Source organism: Octopus sinensis, linkage group LG6 (assembly GCF_006345805.1).
Source record: "Octopus sinensis linkage group LG6, ASM634580v1, whole genome shotgun sequence".
NCBI lineage: Eukaryota > Metazoa > Mollusca > Cephalopoda > Octopoda > Octopodidae > Octopus > Octopus sinensis.
Window position 1 is genome coordinate 96,786,837 of NC_043002.1, and position 12,860 is coordinate 96,799,696.

Below are 12,860 nucleotides of genomic sequence, written 5' to 3' on the forward strand. Positions count from 1 at the left end.
ATTCTGTTATGGGAATTCGAGTTTATCTCGGAACATATAATCCTATGTATTATTTAAGATAATGAGTAATTTCACACGAATATTGGTTGTTATTCTAGAAAGTTGAATGTTAGGATCTTTACCTTTTGACCTACAGATTTAAAAAATGATTTTTTGTAACTAAACATTTTCAAACTTCGGACATCTTGTACTCTTAGCATTTTTGAGAAAAACTTATATTTACGAAGTTATTTCACGTTAATGTTGTCCTATTTCGGTAATTTCAACCAATCAATGACGTGTATTCAGCTGAATAAAATTACTGCTGTTGTTTCTCAACAACTTCCGGCGGTGTATATTTCGTTTGTCACTGTTATTTATGACATTGTTCGTGCGTTTGCACTGGTTTTTAGGTTTTTAGGGTTAGGGTTTTAGGGTCAGGGTTGGGGTTTTAGGGTTAGGTTTGTCATAAATAAGAGTGACAAACGAAATATACACCGGCGGAAGTTCTTGTTGACAGCAGTAATTTTATTCAGCTGAATACACATCATTGATTGGTTGAAATTACCGAAATACGAGAACTTTAACGTGAAATAACTTCGTAAATATAGGTTTTTCTCAAGAATGCTAAGAGTAAAAGATGTTTTATATGACACATTCTACCAGTGTCCGAAGGTTGAATGTGTTTAGTTACAATTTTTTTTTAAATCTAGATTTAGATCCGAATGTTGTGTTATGATTATATATATTCTTTTATTCTTTTACTTGTTTCAGTCATCTGACTTCGGCCATACTGGAACACCGCCTTTAGTCGAACGAATCAACCACAGGACTTATTCTTTGGAAGCCGAGTACTTATTCCATCGGTCCCTTAGGCCAAATTGTTTAGTTACGGGACGTAATCACACCAACATCCGTTGTCAAGCAACGGTGTGTGGACAAACACAGACGACGCACAAATATATATAAATACATATAACAAAGTGGAGTTGTGGGGTACCGCACGAGTGGAATTATATACGAAAGAAGGTTTGAAAATGCAATTTAAAAGATGTTTATTTACTTTACCGGTTTCACTCTTTGGAAAAAGATTGTCAAAAGTAACATGTAGAAGTTTGGTTGCGTTAATTATTGCTTGTTACAAATTGCTACATTACATATATACAGTCTTTGGTAACATGGACATGTTAAGGACATAAAAAACTTCAACAAGTTCCTTAAAATATTGGGCACAAAAGATTACTACATAAATAATCGTTCTCAAGGACATGCTTAAGATAGTTTCCAGAAGAAATTGATATTGGTATTGGTATTGTATCTGCATATTCAAACATGCACAGAATATTGGTTGACACAGAGTACTACAATCCATATAAATATACATTCTTTGGTGACAAGAGCATGTTGAGAATATAAAAAAGTTTAACAAGCTCTTTGAAATAATGGGCACAAAAGATTACAACAAATATATTATACATTCTCAAGATAATTTCCAGAAGGAATTATTAAAAAACGTTCAGTATACAGGTACAGAATATTATGAGTTCAAAAAGATTTACATTATAATATTAGTGAAGCCAAAACTGACCTGTCCGCTATGGTAGTGTAAAAGAATATTGTGTATTTCAAGGGACACAGTAGGTGTGTTTGGTTGTGGGGAAAAGGAGGAGTAACGTGGAACTGAAAAGAATTTACCCTTTTTTTTGTCTCTCCTTCAAGCATCAATGATTTAGGGGTCAGGATGGGGTGAGTGTGTGTGTCTTTGTGTGTGTGTGTGTGTGTGTGTGTGTGTGTATACATATGTGGTGTGAATAGATGTGTCTGTGTGTCTGTGAGATCTGGTAGGATGGTGTGTGTGTGTGTGTCCTTGTATTTGTCTGGGTGGCATGTGTGTGTTTATGTGTTTTGTGTGTGTTGGTATTGAGTATGTGTTTGTGTGTGTGCGTATATATGATGCGAGTGTGTGTGTGTGTGTGTCTGTGTGTTTGTTTAGGATGGGTGCTTGGGAGTATGTTAGAGTATGTTTAGTTGTGGTCTTTATTTTTGAATAAGATTATTTTCCCTATTTATTCGTGTTTGGTCTGTGGTGTTGTCCGGGTATTGGTATAGTGGGAGAACTAAAAATTTTGGGGACTTATTGTGTGCACAGAGGTCTAAGTGTCCACTTAGTGGTATCTGTCTTGTGGAGGGGTCCCTCAGTTGTTAGCGGTGAACTGTCATTCTTTCTCTGAGGGTAAGGCTCGTTTGCCCTATGTAGTCTTCGTGGCACCCTTCACACCTTATGACGTACAGTAAATTTTTTGATGCGCACGTGAAATTATTTTTTATGATGAATGTGTGTCCCGACTGGAACTTGTACGTCGATCCCTCAATGAGGTGGATGCAAGTCCTGCAGTTGGGACGACCACATTTTTTAACGGTGGGCGGTGGGCGGTGGGTTTGTGTTGTGTAATTTTGCGTTGGTGAGGAGGTTTTTTAGGGATTTAGGTTGTCTCTTACTTTTTATTATTTTATGAGCTGCCAGTAATTTTTTTAGGCGTGGGTCTTGATTTAGCTGTGGAATGTTGTATATAATAGTGTAAGCTTCTGCATTTCTTGGGTTGTGTGTTGAGAGATAGGGGAGGCTATTTACTGTACTGTGGATGTGTTTTGGTTTTCGTAAGTCTTGAGTGTTAATTGATTTGGCCCGTTCTATTCCGTTGCCCACTAGTGATGCCGGGTAATGTCTTTCGAGAAGAATTGCCCTTAGTTCCCGGAGTCTTCTATTTCGTGTTGTGTCATTTGAGACAATTGTGCAGATTCTTCTCGCTAAGTTGAAGGGGATATTTGTCTTTGTGTGTTTTGGGTGATTGGAGGTGAATAGAAGGTATTGTTTAGAGTCAGTGGGTTTGTAATGGATGTCAGTTTCAATGTTGATGCCTTTTTTAATGATTAGAATGTCAAGAATAGGAAGTTGGTCCTGACTATATTCCATTGTGAATTGAATGGGATTATTTACACTGTTGTTAAGGTTTTTGAAGTCAATAAGTTGATCGAGTGTGTGGGACCATTGGATGAGGCAATCATCTAAGTAGCGTTTCCAGTTCTCCAACAGGTATTTGTGGAAAGACTGGCCGTACTTATATTTGGATTTTTCATAAATTTGTGATTCCAGGTAGGCCATCACCAGGTTTGCATAGGTAGGGGCAACTTTCGTACCCATTGCAGTTCCTGAAACCTGTCTGTAAATGTTATTATTGAAATTCATGAAGTTGTTTTGCAGAATAAATTTGAGGTCCTCAATGATGAATTCTTTTTTCATTTTTTCCGGGATCTCATTGGGATATTTATCCAGACAGAATTTAATGGCTTCCAGTCCATATTCATGTGGGATCGTGGTGTAAAGGTTTATTACATCAAAGGAAACGATTAAAGTGTCTTTATTGGTAAAGTAAATAAAAAATTTTTAAATTGCATTTTCAAACCTTCTTTCGTATATAAATATATATATATAATTTATATAATTTTTTTTCAGAATGAGCTAAAAATCCAAGATCTTACAGATGTTTCCAGGATATATAACGTTGGGCTTTTATCAGCCTCCGCCTACAAAATCCACTTATAAGGATTTTGTCGGCCCGAGGCTATAAGTAGCAGACACATGTGGTTGGGAAGCAAGCTTCTTTATTTCATAAACTGGCTATGGAAGCCGTATATAGATGGGACAAACAATGACATACAAACATAGAAGGTGAAGAAGTTGCTTATTACGAATGAAATAGTTTCGAATGATAAAATATAAATGTCATGTTGTTAAAAATTATATCTTACTCCACTTTTAAAAATTCCAATATAAGCTTGATGACTGAAGGAAAGGCATCCAACCGCCAGGTTCGAACCTCTACTTTTCCTTCTGGCCCCACTTACCTGGTTCCAATCACTCGAAGCTTGTTCACTACTTGCTTCCATCTTTTCGCGAATATATCTGTGACAGATATCTCTTCTCCAGCCTGATCTTGCTAACGAGGTGGTAATTAAAGAAGTTAACCAAGCCCTGGCCGGAGACGAACGTACCTGTCATCAAACCTTTTACATGCGTCTTCCATATTGTTTCTTTCAGTATGGCTTCTATGCAGAAAACAACAAGCCTTTCTTTCCCTGTTAAGAGAAGGTGGTGTCACAATCTTGATAAGAGACTCAGCCGATAGCTGTACTCTTCCCATCGTTGACAACAGATGCTCGACAAATTTATCTGTCACGATAATTCCGGACACTTCACGAAGGCGTGCAAGTTAGTTAGTTTCTCTGTTCCGCCCGAGCCTCGGGCATGTCGGCGAGACGACACCTCGGTGCCTTGACAGCTGGTCTCGCACAGGCAAAGCCAAAAGGTAGTACTGTTAAGCCAGAGATTTCTGTTAATTATCCAGATATTCCAGCCCAAAAGATCTCCTGAACATGTTGATCAACTAATTTCCATCGAAGCCCAGGGTCCTGGACATCGTCTGACATAAATTCTGGACATAAATTCCTGGACATCGTCTGACATAAATTCCACTGACCCGCTATAGAAATCCGCAGTGGAACTCCTGCTGCCGGTATTGCTCATCCAAGTTGCCAGACCCTCAGCTTAGGTATTCGTTTGATCTATGGACCAATGTCCATTAAGGATGTCAACTGTGGAAGGTAGAACCTTACGTGCGGTAACCACACCTGTTCTCCATCCAGGTAAAGCCAGAGGTGCCTCAACCTTAACGCAAATTTTCGCATCCACAGCCAGGCATCCCTAGCACACCTTTTAGCGGTTTTTGGTAGTAGACAAAGCGCTTCACAAGTGGCTTTCCTCCCTTCCACAAAAAAAACGTAAGAGGGTTCTTTCCAACTTATTCAGCCACAAATCAGGGCAAAACACAACGGTTAGGCGGTAGGTGATGACATGCTATGAACATCTGCCTGGAATAGCGCAGGTTTGTGCCTTTCCGACAAGTCTGTCCACAACACGCACCAACCTTTTTGCCAACACCTTGGCCAATGTCTTTAACTCTGTGTTTAACAGAGTTATGGGCCGAAAATTACATATGATATCCCCCGTGCTCGGGTCCTTTCTGATCAATGTCATCACCCCCAGCTCACAGATCTGAGAATTCTCCCATTCTGCTGCCAGTTGGCGTAGACGCTGGTCAGTGGGTGCCCAAACAAACCTGGCATACCTTTGTAAAACTCATAGTGTAGACCCGGCGATTTATCCCCGGAGCACTCGGATAGCGCCTTGATCACCTCCGAGGCTGTAATCGGCCCCGACAGCACTCAGCTTCTCGTGGCAAGAGACGCAGACTACCAGCCAGGAAGTCCCGTAAGGTCTCACCATGGTCTAGCGTCCCACTCCTCCCGAACAACTCGGCGAAGTGCATGTAAAATGCATCACACATCTCCTATCCTTTGACCAAACGTCCATCTTCGCCTATCAAAGTCTTGATCATGGCCACCCGGCAACATTAATTCCTTCGCGGCCGAATTGCACGTACTTTAGCCCGAAACCGGCATCCCTCATGTTTGGTTTTGAGATGACGGTCCAATGCCGTTCTCGCTGTCAAAATTTGGCATACAGAGCCAAATGTCAACGCCGATTCTAAAGCCTTAAGGAGATTCCCTTCTATCTTAGCCTTATCTAAACTTAACTGACGGCTAAATCTAACAGACTCAAAACGTATGGCTATTTTTCGGTCAAACCACCGCCGGTTATTCACCACGGTGCCGGTTAATGCTCTTTTCACTAACTCCTTAATCCGTCACGGTATGTCTCACTGGTCAAATTAGAATTATTCAGCTTCTAGTAGCCGGATCTCTGCATATAGGCATTATGTTCAGCCTACACAGTGGACAGCTAAACCTAGACTTATCTAATCCTTATAACTATCCTGTCTATGTAAAACTTGTGCTTCCCATCGCCATTCATCCAGGTCCACACTGCTACGCTCGAGTTCTCAAGTTTGTAACGACCTACCATTGTCTAGGATGGTTATTGTGCATAGGATATAACATTGTGGTGTGACGCTATCATATCCTTAGTGTATGGTATTTGTCCTTTGAGTCGAACTCGACCAAAATTCGTCTTTCGACTGTTTTTTTTCTGGGACGGTTGGGTGGTTTTTTTTAATATTTGAATTGTATTTTCTGTTTTTGTGGAGGATGTGGACGGGGATCGTGTCAACGTTCTTTTGGTCGGACCTCGAACAACAGTGTACTCCTCTTGGACTGTCTCCATAGTGTGTGTATGGGTTTGGGAGCAGTTTTTTGTTGTTTTGGTTTGTGAGGGTTAGGTGTATGTTTCTTCACAGGAGTTTGGGCCTTTACATTCTCTTCCTTTTTTCGCGTCGCAATCAACACTTATGTGGCCTTTTCGGCCACATTTAAAGCATCTGGGGTTTTTTGCCCTCCACATGAATTTTGAGAGCCATGTCCTCGCCCACAAGCACTCCGTCGGAAATCCTTTCTATGTCTCCTGGTGCCGATTGAATGATGGCTACAATGCTCTGCCCGAGCCAATTTTGGGAGCAGAGCGTGTTACTTGTAGGATATTAATTTTATCTTCCCTGTGAAACAACAGGACGGACTCATCCACGCGGCATCAACCTCCGGTGGTACCTCTATCACTCTAACACGGGATGTGCGTCGCTCCTTTATAGGTTGGCAGGAGGACCACTTCCTTTGTCTTCAACGGGTTGACAGCCGTCTCTGTTGTTCTGAATCTGGCTTCTATTGTGCCAAATTACCTTCCTCCTGTTATATAGCTAATATCTTTCCATATGGGTGCCAGGCATTTTTCAGTTTTATTCTGTTCCATATGTTTCCTTTTTTTCTTCTAGGTAGAACGCTTTGAATATAATTGTATTTTATCTCTGCTGTTGTGTTGGTGGGAGGTGATATTTTTACTTCACTCTCCTCCTCTGTCATTTTTTTAAACATTTCCTGGAGTTCCCCAACCGGGATCTCCAGATTTTCCATCTGAACAATTCAGGCCTTCACAGCTTTCTGCCCGGCGCCCCTCCATTAAACAAAAGGGAACACGTCATACTGCTAAGACAACCAAACAACACGCATGTTATTCACAAGACCGCAGTGGAACTAAACAAAACGCTATGCCTGGAGCGTGCTTCTTTATTTCATTGGCCATAAAAGCTGTACATAGAGGGGAGAGCACAGAGTGAGGACAAAAAAAAATGAAAGGAAAAGATGAATTTAACATAATGAAAAACTGAAATGAAGCCGTTCGACTCCATCTCCGAGAGACTTCATTAAGCATGTTAATACAACCCTCTTTTTGAAAACATTTATTTTAAACTATCATTGATATTGCCTTTGTGACAGCTACTTTTCATTTTTAACACAAAATGTTTATCTTAAACTTTATAAAAATAACAACCCGTTCTGGCATTGTACTGGTGTCTATCCCCTTGACCCATCATTCATAGTCACAGTTTTCCTCATAATTCTTTAATTTTGAAAGGCACCCCGGGTTTGGCATCATACAGCTTATGTACCCAAGCAACCCCTTCAATTTTGTTATATCCACTTTTATGACTCTATTTCGCGAGTTTATCTCCTTATCAAGTTTTTCATTTCCCCCATCGTTCAGTAAAATATATTTTTCATTACCGGGCAAGGGTGGGGAAATTTGGGGCTCTTGCGTGCTTTTGCTTTTCTTTATGTCAGGTGGGGCATGGAGAGGGTTGGTGTTTGTAAGGAGTGGTTGGGGCCGAGTGAATGTGGGTGGGAGTCGGGCAGGTATGGGATGAGGGTCGTCATTTGCAACGTATACGCTTTTTCTTTCTTTTTTTCTTCCCAGCCACTTCTCATCCATTCCTTTCCTCGTTCACTTCCTCCTCCTCCATGCTGGTACTAGGTACTAGTTTTCGTCGGTGACGTCTCAATTTCCCCCATTCTCTTGTTTCCCTTTATCCTTCACGGGTGGTGGAGAACAGTCCGTTCTAATGTAGCCTTTGAGGTCACATTTATAGCACCGCGGGATCCTTCCTTCCACTCTAACTCTAAGTGTTGCCTCTCCGACCGTGATGGTCTCGACTATCTTTTCAATATCCTCCTCTTGTACCACCATATCAAGGCTTTGTCCTTGCCAGTTCCTGAGGGGTGTTCTGGTGGCCTGGAGGACTACCGCCTTCTCCATGCTTGGCAGTATGGCAGCTACCAGCCAGGCTACATCCACTTCTGGGAATATTTCTTCCGCGCTAACCCTGGAAGCACGTCTCCCAATGTATACGGGTAGAAGAAGCAATTCATCAGTTTTTAATTGTGTGGTTGAGTGCAGTCTGGCGATAGCTATCTCTTGAAACTGCACTTCCACTGTTCCGTACTTTCTTCCCATGGCAAGGTAGGATATCTCTTGCCAGACTAGCCGTAATGCGTTTTCAACTTGTGCCTCTGACACCGCTTCTATTTTCCTTGTTGCTAACGCGTATGTCCTGTAAACAATCGTTTTCTCTTGCTTATCCTTTCAAACTTCTTTAGGGTGGGGGACAATTTCACGGCGTTCCTCTCCCTCTGATGCATTTCCACGAACTTGCTCAGCTCTTCTAGATTTATATCTTCAATTTTTCCCTTTGCCACTGCAGTGTAATTGCTTGTTTCTATTGCTGCCTCAATCTTGTTCAAACATTTCACCATTTCTTCCTGAGACGACACAAATTCTGAAGAAGTATAATTTAAATTCTCACAGCTCACCACACGACGCCCCTCCATTAAACAAGAGGGGAAATCGTCGCACCGCCAAGACAACCAAAAATCACATGTGCTATTCACAAAGACAGCTGTCGAACTAAACAAAACGCAATACCGGAAGCAAGCTTCTTTATTTTATGAAATCGGACACGAAGGCCTTATACAGAGGGGACAGCACAAGGTAGAGACAAAAAAAAAATGAAAAACAACAGAACGAATGAAAAAAATGAATTAACATAATGAAAGATTAAATGAAGCCGTTCGGCGTTCGGTTCCCCCCCTGAACGACTTCACTGAACCTGTTAATACAACACTTTTTGGAACACAATTATTTACACCAGTTAATCACCATATTTTCTTTAATTTTTTCAGAATGTCTTTGTCATATTTCTTTTGATATCGACATACCTTATCCGTTCCGGCATTATGCTGGTGTCTAGTTTTTTGACCAACCACTCGCTGTGTCACAATTTTCCACATACATATTTTCCTTAGAGGGCTGCGGTGAGTAAGTTTGAGGCTTCTGTGTGTTTGCACTAGTTTTTATGTCAGACAAGGCATGGATGGGGGGGGGATTTCCGTACGGAGTGGTTGGGGTAAGTGGTGCGTGTGGGGGCCGAGTGGGTGTGGGCTTGGGGGGGGTCATCCTTCACCATGTGTGTCCTCTTTCTTTCTCTTTTTTCCGCCATTTCCCAGCTGGTGTTTGCCTCCTCTTCCTCGACGCTGGTACTTGTCTTCGTCTGTGATGCCACATCACTTCCTTTTCCCTCCACTGGTTATGGAACACCAACCACTTTCTCACTCACCTGTCTCTCCTTAGACTTTTCTAGTAGTGGACGACAATCCACTCTAATGTGGCCTTTCAGACCACATCTATAACACCGAGGAATCTTCCCTTCCACTCTGACTTTCAACGTTGTCTCTCCGACTGTGATTGTCCCGACCATCCCTTCATAATCCTACTCCACAACCTGCACAACCACATCAAGGGCCCGTCCTAGCCAGTTTCCATGGAGTGCTCTGGTGTCCCGGAGGACCACCACCCTATTATCCATGCCCAGCAGTACGGCAGCCATCAGCCAAGCCACATCCACCTCAGATGGGCACCTCCTCCACCACAAACCCGGAAGTACGCTTCCAAAGGTATATGACTAGAAGAACCACTTCATCCGTTCTCAGAGGTCTCAATGAGTGCAGCCCGGCTGCAGCTACCCGTCCGTCTCCGAACGGCACCGCTCCAAACCTCCTTCCTCCGGCAAGACAGAAAGCCAGATTGGTCCCACTTCCCCTCCCACCTGAACCACCGACACAATCACGATCCTTCGGGCCGCCACTGAGCATGTTCACGAAATTACAGTCTCCTCCGTTGCGTCCCCTAAAACCACTTTGGGGCGGAGCACCTTCACTTCGCTCTCCTCCCCCAAGCATTCCCTTGAACTTGCTCACACCCTCCAGCCCCATGTCCTCGCTCCTTTCTTTCGTCGCTGCATCTCAACTCCCTACCTCCATTGCTTTGTCCATCATCCCCAAACACTCCACCATCCCGCCCCGCAGACGACACAAAGTCCGGAGAAGGGCATTCCACAACGTCAGAAGCAGAACAACTCAAACCTTCGCAACTCATCACTCGCCACCCCTCCACTATACAAGAGGGAAAACACCGCAGCACCAAGACAATCATAAAACATGTGTGTGCAACACTTACAGATAACAGTTCGACCGACAAACGCCATACCGGAAGCAAACTTCTAACTACCCAACGACACCTGCGCCGCTATATATATATATTATATATATATATATATATATGAATGTATATATTTATATAGATACTGATCGAAGTGTACAGAACTATATATTCGTATATCCGTTCCAATCTGGGAGATGAGCAAAGCGTAACATAATTCAGCTGTCCCCTAACATCCGGTTTAACAAAAAGTTCGAAGCCGATTGGTAAGATCGGCTGTAAGAAATTTATAATAATATACACTTAGAATTATATATCCACTGCTGAGAGATATATGAGTGCTTTCTTTTTCTCAGTGGTGGATAATAAAACGAGTGTATACATATACATACATATATGCATATATACATACATATATACATGTGTATATATCCGTTTAATTATCTACCACTGAGAAAAAGAAAGCACTCATATATCTCTCAGGAGTGGATATATAATTCTAAATGTACATTATTATATATTTATTACATATATATGTATACGATCGTATATTGTATATTGTATGTATATATATATATATATATGTATTTATGTTTCTCTCTGCGTATATTCCACTGATGAGGCAAAGCATTTCTAAATGCAAAGCCAGAAATCCGGGATTAGGAATTATCCAGTAATTTTTTACTAGATAAGTTTGTCTTTGTGTCTTCTCTCCTTGTGCTATTAGAACACTTAAGGTAGTTTTAGAGTGAGATCCTGGCTGCTATTTTCAGCCTGGCGGTATCTCGTATATACCCTAAGTTATAATTTTAATAATATTATTACCTTTGAAGGTTTTTAGTTCCATGCCGGCCACATTATCAGATAGTCCATTTAATTTAAATAACGATCTTATCCTTATATAATAATATATATATATAATATATAATATAATCTCAGAGCGAGTTTTATACACAGTAGCGTAACACATCATGAATCATATTTGCCTTTTGAATATGGCTAACTCCCTAAGGGTGATGCTACTGTAGTTTTGTAGCCCCAGAAGATATCTCCTCCAGCTGGCTATAGACACACTACTGTGTTCCTCTCATTATCTGTGAAGGGAAGTCATCGGGGATAATGACTTCCCTTCACATATACTGAGAGGACAAAGATAGTGTGTCTATAGCCACTGGAGAGATATCTTCCTGGGCTTACAACTACAGTACAATCCACCCTTAGGGGTTAGCCATATTCAAATGGCAATATGCGTCCACTATATATTATATATATTATATATATATATATGATATATTAATATATATATATATATATATATACAGACAGACAGACAATATACTCATACATACGTACGAAATTAAGTATGTGCTAGTATGTTATGAGTAGATATTGAATATACGATTGCTAGATTGTGCAATCAGTATTAAAAAAAAAACCACTCCGTACTTTCACGTTAAATAGAGGATTGTACATGTATAATAGCAAGAAAGAGTAAGTCAAAAGTCAATATTTGTAGCATGGATATAACACTGATTTCCATACCCCATTATACTTTATTCAAGTTTATTCTGTTTATAGTATACAGATTAAAGAGATTAAAGAATGCTAAACATGAAATTTTCGTTTAGCATTCAATTCGATCCTTATAGACCAAATAGTCATCTTCCGCAAAATTATGATCTACTCTGCAAACTGTAACAGAAAATATAATTTGTTAGTAGAAAATTGCGTCACATTTTCGTTTCATTTTGGAAAAAAATACTAACTCTTATAAGATGCTTAGAATTTTCTGAACATTAGTAGTATGCCTGGAATAAAATACTAACTCTTATAAGATGCTTAGAATTTTCTGAACATTAGTAGTATGCCTGGAATAAAATACTAACTCTTATAAGATGCTTAGAATTTTCTGAACATTAGTAGTATGCCTGGAATAAAATACTAACTCTTATAAGATGCTTAGAATTTTCTGAACATTAGTAGTATGCCTGGAATAAAATACTAACTCTTATAAGATGCTTAGAATTTTCTGAACATTAGTAGTATGCCTGGAATAAAATACTAACTCTTATAAGATGCTTAGAATTTTCTGAACATTAGTAGTATGCCTGGAATAAAATACTAACTCTTATAAGATGCTTAGAATTTTCTGAACATTAGTAGTATGCCTGGAATAAAATACTAACTCTTATAAGATGCTTAGAATTTTCTGAACATTAGTAGTATGCCTGGAATAAAATACTAACTCTTATAAGATGCTTAGAATTTTCTGAACATTAGTAGTATGCCTGGAATAAAATACTAACTCTTATAAGATGCTTAGAATTTTCTGAACATTAGTAGTATGCCTGGAAAAAAATACTAACTCTTATAAGATGCTTAGAATTTTCTGAACATTAGTAGTATGCCTGGAATAAAATATATAGTTGAAATATCGAAAGCAATACCATTATTAAAATTCGACAATATATTTGCAAAAGTT